Source organism: Sus scrofa, chromosome 1 (genome assembly GCF_000003025.6).
Source record: "Sus scrofa isolate TJ Tabasco breed Duroc chromosome 1, Sscrofa11.1, whole genome shotgun sequence".
Taxonomy (NCBI): Eukaryota; Metazoa; Chordata; class Mammalia; order Artiodactyla; family Suidae; genus Sus; species Sus scrofa.
In genome coordinates this window covers 60,950,139-60,964,501 of record NC_010443.5, presented here as the reverse complement: position 1 = coordinate 60,964,501, position 14,363 = coordinate 60,950,139, and the positions used below count along the sequence as shown (strand labels likewise).

The 14,363-nt window shown below is 38.2% G+C and overlaps 1 long non-coding RNA gene across 4 annotated transcripts in view; it reads right to left on the bottom strand.

Moving 5' to 3' along the window:
- LOC106508897 overlaps nt 1-8,268 on the bottom strand; it is a 150,233-nt gene extending 141,965 nt beyond the window's left edge. For 3 of the 4 annotated variants that reach the window (XR_002343608.1, XR_001306016.2, XR_002343593.1), the window contains exons 1-3: nt 7,841-8,268; nt 7,465-7,524; nt 5,908-6,054 (exon numbers count right to left, since the gene is read on the bottom strand). This is a non-coding gene — a long non-coding RNA (uncharacterized LOC106508897). The remainder of the gene's footprint in view (nt 1-5,907; nt 6,055-7,464; nt 7,525-7,840) is intronic. The other variant, XR_002343601.1, reaches the window with a different exon arrangement.

The following is a 14,363-nucleotide window of genomic DNA, read 5'->3' as shown; positions in this document are numbered from 1 at the left end:
ATGCAAAGATGTACATGAAAACATCACTCATTGGAAAAATGCAAATCAATGAGATACCATCTCACAATGGTCAGAACGGCCATCATGAATAAGTCTACAAATAACAAACACTGGAGAGGGTGTGAAGAAAAGGAAACCCTCCTACACTGCTCATGGGACTGTAAATTGGTTCAACCACTGTGGAAAACAGTGTGGAGGTTCCTCAGAAAACTAAATATAGAATGACCATATGATCTAGCAATCTTACTCCTAGGCATATATCAAGACAAAATTATAATTCAAAAAGATACATGCACCCCTATGTTCACTATTCACAATAGCCAAGACATGGAAACAACCTAAATATCCAATGACAGATGAATAGATTAAGATGTGGTATGTATATGCAATGGAATACCACTCAGCCATAAAAAGTAATGAAATAACACCATTTGCAGCAACATGGATACAACTAGAGATTATCGTAAGTGAAGTCAGTCAGAAAGACAAAGAGAAACTCCATATGATATCACCTATACGTGAAATCTAAAATATGTCACAAATGAACCTATTTACAAAACAGAAACACAGACACAGAGAAAAGACTTGTGGTTTTCAAGGGGTAGAAGGGGGGAATGGGAAGGATTGTGAATTTGGGGTTAACAGATGCAAACTATCATTTATAAAGGGTAAGTGATGAGGTCCTACAGTATATAGCACAGCGAAATATATCCAGTCTCTTGGGATAGACTGTAATGGAAAATAATATTGGAGTTCCATCATGGCGCAGTGGTTAACGAATCTGACTAGGAACCATGAGGTTGAGGGTTCAGTCCCTGCCCTTGCTCAGTGGGTTAACGATCCGGCGTTGCCGTGAGCTGTGGTGTAGGTTGCAGACGTGGTTCGGATCCCACGTTGCTGTGGCTCTGGCATAGGCCGGAGGCTACAGCTCCGATTTGACCCCTAGCCTGGGAACCTCTATATGCCGTGGGAGCGGCCCAAGAAACAGCAAAAAGACAAAAAAAAAAGAAAATATTGAAAAAAGGAGTGTGTGTCTGTGTGTGTGTGTATGATTAGATCACTTCGCTGTATAGGAGAAATTGGCACATGTATTTTAATAAAAAATTAAAAGAAAAAATGTTTTTTTGATACAGATCTATGCGTTTTAACATTTAAGAATAAAATATATCAAATAATTAGGTGGTATTGATATTTCAAAGTCCCTTTTTTCAATCTACTTATTTATGTAAATAATTTTTCTCAGCACTTAAATCCTATTAAAAGAATAAGGATAGAAAACATAAAGATAAAAATTTCCAGCTAATTCCAATGAGCAGCCAACATTAAAAACTGGTGTTCCAGGGAGTTCCTATTGTGGCTCATTGGTTTATTAACCAGACTAGCACCCATGAGGATGCAGATTCAACCCCTGGCCTCGCTCAGTGGGTTAAGGATCTGGTGTTGCTGAAAGCTGTGGCCCAGATCCCACATTGCTGTGGTTGTGGCACTGGCAGCCAACTGCAGCTCAATTTCAACAATTCAACCCCTAGCCTGGGAACCTTCCATATGCTGCAAATGCAGCCCTAAAAAAAAGAAAAAAAAAAAAATAGTGTTCAAAGGGTGGCTCTCATGGTGTGATTCCAAAATGAGAAGCAAAAGCATGATCTGGAAACCTGTTAGTCATGCACATTCCCAGGCCCTATCCTAGACCTACCAAATCAGAAATTGAACAAGCTGTGTTTTTTGTTTTTTTATAGCTGCACTCACAGCACATGGAAGTTCCCCAGCCAGGGGTTGAATGCAAGCCTCAGCTCCAACAATGCCAAATCCTTTAACCCACTCTGCATGGCTGGGGATTGGACCCAAGCCGCTGCAGTGGGAACTCTGAATAAGCTATGTTTTAACAAAACTTCTAGGTAATTCTGATGTAAACTACCCAATATGGTAGCCACTAGCCCATGAGCTATTGAGTGCTTGAAATGTGACTAATGCCACATGTTGAAATAACATTTTTGAAATATTAGCTTAAATAAAATGCATCATTAAGATGAATTTCACTCTTTAACAAATTTCTAGCTCTACTGAGGTAAAACTGACCTATAACACTGTATAAGTTTAAAGTGTACATGGTAATTTGATACACGTATATGTTGCAAAATGATTACCACAATAAGGTTAGTTAAGACATTCATGACCTCATAAATTTACAATATTTTTGGTGTGGTGAAATCATTTAAAATATTCTCTCCTAACAACTTTGAAATATATGATAAAGTATTGTTACTATAATCACCATGCTGTACATTAGTTTCAAGAACATATGCATCTTGTAACTGGAAGTTTGTACTCTTTGGCCAACATCTTCCCTCACCTATTTCTTTTCAATATTTTTAGTGTGGCTACTACAAATTTCAAGTTATATATGACTTTTGTTATATGTTTACTGCTCTTGAGCAATTATTCTCAGCTCTGAGTATGCAGTAGAATCACTCAAGTAGCTTTTAAAAAAATACCAAAAAACAAACAAAAAACTAGTGCCTAGATGCCACCCCAGATTGTTCCATATAAATCAACTTGCTAAAATGCAGGCCTGGGGTAACAACTGTAAAAAAGACTCCTGGATGATTTTCACATGTTGCCAGACATGAGAATCACTGATCTAAAGCTGGGTTCTGAATTTTTCAGCTTGGATTCCTCAACAATTGTATTTGGGAAACTTCCCCCAGAAAATACACATTCACACATAATTTAAATATATTTTTGAGATATTTCTAGGAATAAAATGAATACCTGCTTTAAGACTTTCATATGGTTTACTTTCAAGAACCTTAAAATATTTAGAGAATGCTCTTTCTTCATTCCCTTAGATCTAAACATTTATTAGTACACTTTGTTTCTAAGTAGGTAAACTAGAGTGAGGGTCAGCTGTCCATCTCTGATCTCAGAGACAATTTTTTTTTAATTTACTAAGCATGTATAATTAGAACATATCCTGCTTAATTCTTCCTTATATCCCCAATAATTATCTACTATATTTTATTATGCATAGGTCTCTTTAAAAATGAATATACATCCTCTGACATATTGTTCTCTCTTTTGAAATTTATATATTAGCTATGCTAATACCATTCAAAGATTTGAATTGTTATCACTAATGGCACTGCCAAAAATCTCACCTACAGGAAACCTAGACTGCTAGAAATGTCCTAGAAATATCTTTATGTATGACCCAGCAATCCCACTCTTGGGCATATATCTGGACAAACTTTCCTTGAAAAAGACACATGCATCCTCATGTTCATTGCAGCTCTATTCACAATAGCCAAGACATGGAAACAACCCAAATGTCCATCAACAGATGACTGGATTAGTAAGATATGGTAAGTATACACAATGGAATACTACTCAGCCATAAAAAAGAACAAAATAATGCCATTTGCAGCCACATGGATGGAACTAGAGACTCTTATACTGTGTGAAGTAAGTCAGAAATAAAAAGACAAATACCATACGATATCACTTATATCTAATATAAGGCACAAATGAACATTTCCACAGAAGGCACAAATCTAATATAAGGCACAAATGAACATTTCCACAGAAAAGAAAATCACATACTAAAGAATAGACTTGTCGCTGCCAAGGGGGAGGAAGTGGGATGGATTGGGAGCTTGGGGTTAATAGATGCAAACTATTGCCTTCGGAAGGGATTAGCAATGCAATCCTGCTGTGTCGCACTGGGAACTATGTCTAGTCACTTATGATGGAGCATGAAAATGTGAGAAAAAAGAATGTGTACATGTATATGTAACTGGATCACCATAATGTACAGTAGAAAAAAAATATACGGGGGAAATAAAAAAAAGTTTTAAAAAAAGAAATATCTTTATAAAGCTGATTATAAAACACAAGGTCAAACTAACTGCAAATGATACATACATATATATATTGAACTACCAAGTACCTAGTATGTGTGTAAGGGTGTTTGAGGCACCAGGGGAAAAAATATTCCCTGTCCTCATGAGTCTCACATTCTAGTTTGGAAAGACAGACAATAAATAAAGTAAGTAAAGACAGTATATACTGAGTGGTGATAAGATCTGTAGAAAAAGAAAAATGGGGGTAGAGAGGTCTAAGGAAAACTTTGTGAGAAGAGACATCTGAGTAAAGCTAAAGGAGGTGAAGGAATCATTGATATAAATGTCTAGAGGAATAACATTCCAGACAGGGGGAATTCAATGCCCTGATGCATAAGCTTGCTTGGCCTGTTAGAACGGCAAGAAATCAGTGTGATGGAAAAAAAGAAGAAAGAAGCGAGAGAGTGGCAGCGGTCACAGGGGTCATAGTTTAGTGGGATTGTTTGGGTCCTTAATGAGCTTGACTTTGACAATGAAGTGAAATGGGAATCACTGAAGAGTTGCCAGGGGAGGAGTGACGTGTTCTGATACAGGTTGTAAAAGGATCACTCTAAGGGATGGATGAAGATGAACTGAGGGTGTGAGCAGTGCCTTAAGCAGACAGCCCAGGTAACAGAATCACCTAAATGCTAGGGAACAGGTAATGTATTTTAAACTTAAATACTGCATTTTATACCTAAAGTTCTAAGCTCCTATAATCACTTTGTTTGTAATAAAGTGTTATGTCTCAAGGGGGATAAAGCAGGAAGGGAAAAAGCAGGAAGCAGCAGGAATGCACGGCTCCCAGTCCTTTTCTCTCTCTCAGAAAAAACTGATAGACACGCCTTTAAAAGCTTTTTTCTGGCCATAATGCCTAACATCACATGTGACATTGCATGCTATTTCCTGTCCAATGAAACAGGAAGAATTAAGGCAGATAAAACATCTGTGGGCTTGTCTTAAGTAAGCAATATATTTTCCAAGGATCAAGGTAAACTTCAAATGGACAATAACTAGATAGTGTCTCAAAATATAAAGAAAGGTTTTTGAACCCTGTCAATATAAATGGGACCTTTATGAAGCCATGTAATGGCACAGAATTTTAAGTAGCATACTTCCCGTCTTATTCAAAAATTGGTAAATATGCCAGATTTTTGACTAATACGGTTTCTTTGACAACAGAATTTTTCAAAAACTTTTCCTTTCACATACAGAGTCACCTACCAGATTACAATCAAAGCTCTATTGTAGTACAATACAGAAAAATGGGTCTTTCCAAGAAATGATGCTGGGTCTATTGTCCACTTCATGAGAAAAAAAAAAAAAAATCCATCTTGACCGCTACCTTCCACTGTAAACAAAAACCAATTCTAGATGGATTGCAGATCCCAATATGAAAGGGAAAACAATACAGATTTCAGAGGAAAACATAAGGAAATCCCTTTGTGGCCTTGACTTAGGCAAAGATTACTTGAACAGGATACTAAAATGACTAATCCCAGAAGAAAATAATGGTAAAATGGTAAAAAGTCGAGAAATTCTTTTTATCAAAAGATGTCATTAACAGAATAAAAAGACAAATCACAAAGTGTGGCAAGACGGGTACACCTGACAAAAGATGTGTATCTAGATATATAAACAATTCCTATTATCTATAATAAAAAGACAACCAAGAAAACAAGGACAAAACTTTCCATAGTCGCTTAACAAATGATGATATTCAAATAGCCAATAAACATATAAAGATGCTTAACTTCATTAGTCATTAGATAAATACTAAAACCACCATATGATATCACCACACAGAATGGCAGAAATAAAAAATATGGAAAATAATAAGTATATAAGTAAATGGAGCAAGTGAACTCTCATACCTCAGTGCCCTGATGTATTGAGGAAATAGAAACCACTTTAGGCATTTTAAGTTGAAGAAATTTAATTTGGAAATTAGCTGCCCACAAAAATGTGTGGAAGTTCTTGTATTATTTTTGTACAATTGCATAACAAATTAGCCCACAAGTCAGAAGCTTACCAACCAGCATTTATCATCCCAACTTCTAGAAGTCAGGAGTCCTATGTAACTTATTTAGGTCCTCTGGCCAGGGTCTTCCACAGGCAGCAATCAAGGTGCCCATCTGGATTACAGTCATTCCAAGGCTCAACTCAGAGGCTTTGCTTCCTAATACACATGAGGATGTCGTTAGGCCTTATTAAGATCTACCTTCAAGATCATTTAAATTCTTCAGTTTAAAATGCACAAGATAGTTCCTGTTTTTCCAATAAAATCTAACTTATATTATGCACCCTGCTATGCCCTTTCTATTTTACCTCTGCTCTCTGAAATTTCTGTCCCTCCATTGCCTTTATGTGACCAGCTATTCTTTGCAACTCAAGGCCAATCTCAAATTGGGAGTTCCTGTCCTGGCGCAGTGGCTAACGAATCCGACTAGGAACCTTGAGGTTGCGGGTTCGATCCCTGGCCTTGCTCAGTGGGTTAACGATCCAGCGTTGCCGTGAGCTGTGGTGTAGGTTGCAGAACGGCTCGGATCCCGCGTTGCTATGGCTCTGGCATAGGCCGGTGGCTGCAGCTCCGGTTCGACCCCAAGCTGGGAACCTCCATATGCCGTGGGAGCGACCCAAGAAATGGCAAAAAAAGACAAAAAAAAATTTTTTAAATTAAAATTGCCACGTTCTTCTAGGATGTTCTCCCCATTCTGACTTCTTGCTCTGAATACATCTTTCAGAGCACCTATCTCCTTAAAAAGCTCCACCTACCAATTATATTATGTGTATTTCTCTCATATACTAAAATGTTTCTTTTTGTGTGGTGATTATTTTACAATATATACAAATATTGAATGTTGTACATATAAAACTAATGTCATATTACAACTATATCTCAAAAAACAATGATACCCAATGAAAAATATAATATCGGAACCAGTTGTGACTTGTGAAAATAGTTAAAACTTTCTTTGCATTTCAAGTCTCTTTTTCCTCTTCCTCATTTTTTTGTTTGTACCATATCTACAGTCTCAAAACATAAAGACACAGGCTGGGAAATGGGACCCCTTCCCAGAGTGCTTGCACCTGGACAAAGGTCTCCTCAAGCAACAGAATGCAAAGGAACTATAAGAGACTACACATAAGTGCATGTAGGAGCAGTCCCAGCAATTATGAACAAGATACCAAAAGGCCACAAACCAACTGCCACTTCTGAAGTGCTGAGAGCAAAAGCAGGGTACTGGTCATGATCCTGGCACACAGCACCACCTAAGCCACCCCTCCAGCCCAACCTACAGATCCTCTCATACCTACATCCCATTTAAGGAACCAACCCACTCTCCTTGGAGAGTAAGCAAGGGCACCTGTTACTTGTTTTTGCTCCTCCTGCAGGACCAGTCCCAATAAAGCTCTGCCTGAATTCCCCACCTGGTCTTTTATCAATTTCAACTGATTCAAGTCCAAGGACCCAAATCCATATCAACTATACACTATAATCTCTTCTTTTTAACCCTCATTTAATCTTAATTCTACAGGTAACTATATATTTATTACTCACACTAATCCTTACTACATATCTCTTTACCTTGATTTCTGAAGCTGGTTCTTTAGTAAAAGAGTCCTCCAAGAGAGTTCTGGAACACTCCTAAAACATTGCAATAAAGACAGGATCAGGATTACTGATTTCTCCTTTTGCCTCAAGGCTCCAGATGGCTCAGCATCAGACTTAATGGTTTTATCTAAAAGTTTGCTATTTTGCTCATCAAGAACTTTTGGCATTAAAATTGCATTTTGAAAAATTATTGCATTAAAATCTCATTTATCTTGATTTCTGAGTTGTTTGGTGCCCCCGAAATTTTGTGCCCGTGCCTGAGGCCAGTGCTTTGGTTTCGTCTCTCCTGGTTCCAGCCTAGAGTCGGCATTTCTCCACCCTTAGTCTTCACTGTTCCCAACGTACTTACTTTTCATTCCACTCTGTATAGTTGATGTCCTTTGTGGGCAATGGAGTCCTGGCGACCCAGTGTAAGAATTCAAAGTCATGCACACCTTACTTTGGACCTCGGCCTCGCTTACCGGTGGAGTTAGCTAAGTTCTTCCACGTTTCTGCTGCAGATTTTCGTCAGCTTCAGCACCACACCAGCTCAGAGCTCTCCTCTGGGTCCTCATCTGGCCCCTGAACTCGCGCATGCGTGGGGATCTCCTGGGAAGGGGGCGGGTATATCCGCTCTCTCTGATACTGTACTGAGCATGCTCAGTGCCCTCTGGTGTCTACACTGTTGCTTCTATTTTCCCCTTACTTAACTGTGATACCCCAGCAGGTTTCACGACTGTTGTGCACCCACTTATGTTCGGGTGATGGGGGATACCTGTCATCTAGTCTTTTTGTAAATGTTGTCTCTGTTTTGTTTTGTTTTTGCCACACCCTTTGAGTATGGAAGGTCTTGGGCCAGGGATGGGATCCTAGCCACAGCTGTAGCCATGCAAAAGCTTCCGCTATGCTGGATCTTTTAACTCAGTGCACCTGACAGGAGATCTGAACCACCACCCCTTGTCCCCCTTACAGTGTTATGCGGGGAATCTGGAAGACACAAACTATGCTTCCATAACAACTGCCATCTTCCCAGAATTCTTTATTTTTAAAAGGAGACTTTAAAAGAAACAATGGCCATCCGGAGAGGGTTTCTGCTTTGTTTTGTTTAATTTACAGAAAGTATTTTTTAAAAAATACATTAAAAAACCCCACAGAGGCCTAGGTATGTATTTTATCATTGTTAAGAAGGGAGACTGCAGCTGCTAGGGATGTGACAGCTCCTGGTCTGGGCAAGATGTAGACCAGACAGTGGACACACCCTTATGTTACAAACACCCAGGCATGTGATGGCCTGGCCAAGTTCAGAAGGGAGAAGGGAAAGGCCTGCAAAGTGAAGAGGGAGGGGTAAATCAGGCACCAAGTGTGTGATCCAATGTTTCAACTTCCACATGGGGGTCCTCCTGTTTGTCCACAGAGCCAGGTGAGTGACTGAGTTTCACAGCCTTTTTATGGGAGGAGAGGCAGGGATCATGGATGGAGACACACATACACAGCCAAGTCTGTTGGTGGATTGTGCCCCTAAGAGGAGGTGGACTGGAAAACATTCTACTCATTGAGGAAGCTTTGTTGTCTGGGCTCTGGCTGAAGAAGAAAGAGCATCCCCCGAGGGGAAAAATTACTAAGCCTGTGCTTGCAACTGAATATTCATATCCTCTCAAATTCATATATTGAAATCAACCCCTGAGGCAATGATATTGGGAGGTGGGGTGTTTGGGAACTGATTAGGTCATGAAGGTAGAGTCCTTATAAATGGGGTAAGTGTGCCTGAGAGTGCCCTCTTGTCCTTTCTGATATGTGGGAACACAGTGAAAAGATGGCTATCTATGAACCAGAAAGTGGACCCTCACCAGACACCAAATCTGCATGCACTTTGAACTTGGGATTTCCCAGCATGTAAAACTGTAAGAAATAAATTTCTGTTGTTTATATGCCACTCAGTCTCTGGTATTTGTTATAGCGGCCCAAATGAAATAAGACAGCCTATGATTCAGGCTGCTGGCACCTGATTATAAGTATCATGGATATAAATAAAACAGAGGAAGGTGTAGAGGTGAGCAGTGGGAGACATTTTGTTTTAACTAGAGTGATATGTGAAGTTTTGAGTCAAGAGGAACATGAAGGAAATGATAATTAAGAAGAATAATATATGTTCATCTCAACAGGGCCTGAAAATACATTTGAGAAAATCCAATATCCTTTTCTGATTAAAAACCAAAATAGCAATTGACAAAAATGGAAATAGGTAGACATGTTCTTAATATGACCAAAAAGAAATATACATACATCAAAAGCCAAAGCAAGAAAGTATCTATGGTCACCAAAACATGCCCTGATCTCACTGTGAAGGAGTCAGCCCTACTATGAATGGGGGCACTAGAAACCCAAGACCTTCATAAAACAGAAAAATTTGATAAAACTATAAAAGAAATTCCTGAAAACTGGTTAAAGAACTAAAAGATCATATTGGAACCATAAATGAATAAGATAAGAAAAAAATGATAGGAATATTAGAAAAACAAAATAAGATAAAAAATTTTCTAAAATAAAAACAAAATAAAACAAAACAATGCCATGGAAAATAGGATTCTATTGGATGGATTAGATAGCAAGTTAACCTGGGTTGAAGAGAGAATTAATAAACCAGAATGTTACAGAGATAAAATGATGAAAAACAAAAAGAGGGCAAGTACAATGAGACTCTTGAAGTACAAAAAAACCTAATGCAGATTGGTATTTGGGGGTGAGAAATGGAAGAAGTGGTGAAGATACAGGATTTGAAGACTTTTTGAATTATTGGAAAACACAGATATTTAGATTTCAAGTCCCGAACATGAAAAATAAAAACAAACTCAAGGAGTTCCCTTCATGGCTCAGTGGTTAACGAATCCGACTAGGAACCATGAGGTTGAGGGTTCAATCCCTGGCCTTGCTCAGTGGGTTAAGGATCCGGTGTTGCTGTGAGCTGTGGTTTAGGTAGCAGACGCAGCTCGGATCCCGCATTGCTGTGGCTCTGGTGTAGGCCGGCAGCTACATCTCTGATTGGACCCCTAGCCTGGGAACCTCCATATGCTGTGGGAGTGGTCCTAGAAATGGCGAAAAGACAAAAAACAAACAAACAAACAAACTCGAATCTTGCCCTACAGTAATGGACTTGTAGAATATTAAAGACAATCGGGGACATTGTCACAGAGGAGGGAAAGCAGGCAACAATGGGACAAGACAGCCAACCAGTCAGCAATCACAATCCAGCTCAGAACACGAGGAAATCACATCTTCAGACGCCAAGGACCACAAAGGTGGTCCCTGTATTTTTCATTCTAAACTCTCATTCAAGAATAAAAGCAAATAAATAAATACAATTTAAGAAATAAAATAAAAAAAGCAAAATAACACTTTCGGATAAAAAAGACTAAGAGATTTTGCCCCTCTCAGGCTCTCATTGAGAGCGCGAAAGGACATATTTAAGGAAGAAGTGAATGAATCCCAGAAGGAAGGAGCTAACTGTTAGAGACACAGAGGGCAAGAAATAGTTGAGTGATGTCTAAGTCAGGCAGTCATTGACTGTTATAAAACAATAATAATGTGATTTGTAGTAAAAATAATCATGACCAATTTAGAAGGCATGAACCTCTGTGGTTCAGAGTTGTGTCCTGGCCATCACCTGCCACCCTACCAGGCTTCAGGAAAGACTGAGATGAGATTGGGAGCATATATTTATCTATTTGCATAATTAAATTTATGTCTATATAGAGAATTATATACCATGAACAAGTGGGGTTTCTTCCTGGAATGTAAGAATGCTTCAACTTAGGAAAATGCAAAGATGTAATGCACCACATTAATAGAATGAAGGGGGAAAAATATGTTCATCTCAATGCAGGAAAAAAATTCAGCACCCTTTCCTTATTAAAACATAACAACAACAAAACAAACCCAGTAAACTTGGTTTGAAGGAAATTACCATGACATGATTAAAGCCACATAAGTAAAACTCATAGCCAACATCCCACTCAAGGGTGAAAAACTGAAAAAAAATTTTTTTTTGTTTTGAGATCAGGAAGCATATAAGAATGCTGGGTTTTATCAATAAACATTTCTTTAAGACCACAAGGGAGACCATTTCTTATTCATTTTTGGAACCAGAAACTAGCCAAAGGCTAAACTGTATAATGTGCTTTATATGTGATGAATGGAGGAAAGAAATAAATAAAAGAGGGAAAGATCAAAGGAGGGAGAAAGAAGGACCAAAAGAAGAGATGACTGGGAGAGTTCCCACTGTGGCACAGTGGGTTAAGAATGTCACTGCAGCGGCTCAGGTCCAGGAGCTGTGGGTTAAAAGGATCCAGTGTTGTAGGTCACCAGTGAGGCTAGGATTCCCTCCCTGGCCCAGGAACTTCCATATACTGTGGGTGTGGCCATAAAATTAAAAAAAAAAAAAAAAAAAAAAGAGATGACTGTAAAATCAGGCTTTATTCTACTAAGTATAGTAATTTCAATATGAGGTTTCATAACCCAAGGAAGAGCACATTCTATAGTATCTCGTGATGTGGCAGAGACATTGCAGGCTGGATGTAGAAGAATGTAGTAAAGGGGAAGGGGTGAAGGCTGGGATAGGATACACCCTGGCTTACTATGGGAAATATTCAGATCTGTAGGTGATGAAGTCATCTAGAAAGGCAAGTGGTGTATTTGCCAAGAAATAGTTTGACAGGAAAAATGTTCCTACATGTAAATAGTTGGCATCAGACAAATTTAGAAAAAAAATAGTGGGTGGAAGACAAAGACAGACACTGAAGAGCAGTTAATATCCAGGCAGAGGGCAGGTAGTCCACATCAAGATGGTGGATCAGCAAGTATCAAGGCCTAAGAGGTCTTAGGCATAGGCCCAGGTTCCAGGACAGGGAGCCCATTAGACACACTGGGTAGTGAGAAGTTTCCTTAAGGGATTCACTTCTGGGCCTAGACAGGCATTTGAGGACCAGATTTAGGAAACCAGACACAGACCTTGATTCAAGAATGAAACACTGGTGTTCCTAGTACGTGACTAGTACTACTTAAACTCTGCCTTCCAAAGGCTAAGCTTAGGATAGAGAATAACGTGGAAGCCAATTGACTGCTACTAGATAAGGAGAAATATGCTAAGTCTGTGAGCCAAGTAGATCTTGGAAATCATGTATTATATGTGTATCTAAAAAGGTGATTATTTCTGGATCTGTGTTCATTATTCCAATTATGTATCTTTAAGTAAACAAATGTGATGTCATAAGCATTTACTTTTTTTTTTTTTCTGCCACACCCAGGATATATGGAATTTTCTAAGTCCAGGAGGCCCAGGATCAAATCCAAGCCACAGGTGCAACCTATGCCACAGCTCCAGCAATGCCAGATCCTTAATCCATTGCGCCTTTTAGCAGGAACTCTGATTAGCATTTATTTTTAACATTAGGATAAATCCTTTATAATAATAAGCTGTAAAAAAAATTAAATTTTGAAAACCAAATATTACTAGAGAATATATTCCATGCTAATCTCTATGAAATATGAGGAAATCAAAATTCTACATTTTGCACAATTGTATAAAAATATACACTATCATATTCAAATTTCATATAAAACTTTAAAGAACTTTATATATATATAATCTATAATGCTAAAATTTATATAACATTTCTAGTCCAATGTAGATCTTTAAGTTTTAAGTTTTATTAAAGATAACTGGGTAAATATAGAGGAATTTTTATAAAATATTTATTGTATTTTGAGATATTCAAATACATGGTACTCTAACATTGATCCCAAGCTTGTAACTGCTTTTTTTCCTTTTTGTTCAGTATCCTTCACCATCCTGTTGTACAGCCTTGGGAACAAGTATAATCTATTGAATCATAGGTGTTATTCTCTAAAATGGACATAACTACCATTTAAAATGTGATGAGCTCTTGCTTGTGGGATAAGGATCTGCCATTGCCGTGAGCTGCGGTGTAGGTCACAGACACCGGTTGCTGTGGCTATGGTGTGGAACTGATTGACCCCTAGCCCAGTAACTTCCATATACCACAAATGCAGCTCTAAAAAGCAAAAAAAAAAAAAAAAAATAGGAAAAAAAAAGATGATTCACTGAACAGTTTTCCAAAAGTACCTGAGGATATGCATGTTATCACAGTATAATTTTATTAAAGTTTAGAAGGTAATTGTTCCCTCAAAAGTTTAACTCAAAAGTATATGTAATATACGATAAATTGTTAAAATAAATACAGAGGTGTGATTAGTATAGAAATACTAAACCCAAGTTGAGATCTGAGAGAACTCTCATAAGGGGTCTTGTCTGTATTTATTGGTATGCAGGATAAATTTTCTTTCCCCATACTTGTGAGGTAGATAAAGTGGGTTTTGTCTTTTATGGTCATATCTAGCCTTAAATGAGGCAAGTTTCTGTCATGTTTTTCACATCTTTAGTTTCACGCACCTTGCTATCACAGCTTGCCAGAAAAAAGACTGCTGAGAGAGTGACGATCAGATGTTAAAATACTTAATTAAACTGAGATTGACCTCAGTCATTTCATCAATCTAAAATCAACTAGAGAATGTTCCAGGTTAACTTTGTAGCTTTAGCTAAAGCAATGCATCTATAAAACCAAACAATGATAATAGTTACCTCATGGAATCTGAGATGGAGTATAAATTTTCATGAATTTTTAAAAAATCTGATCTGAGTGCAGAGAGAGTAAAAGAAAACACCTTTGGACAAGCCAGATGATAAAATCCTTATTGTGCATTGAGTCAGCTCGCAATTTATGGTCAAAGTGTGACTCTGAAGACATCATCGTTGTTGACATGGCTGAAATCCACACTGAGTAAAACTGGCTAGTAACCTATTTCTCTCAACATATGAT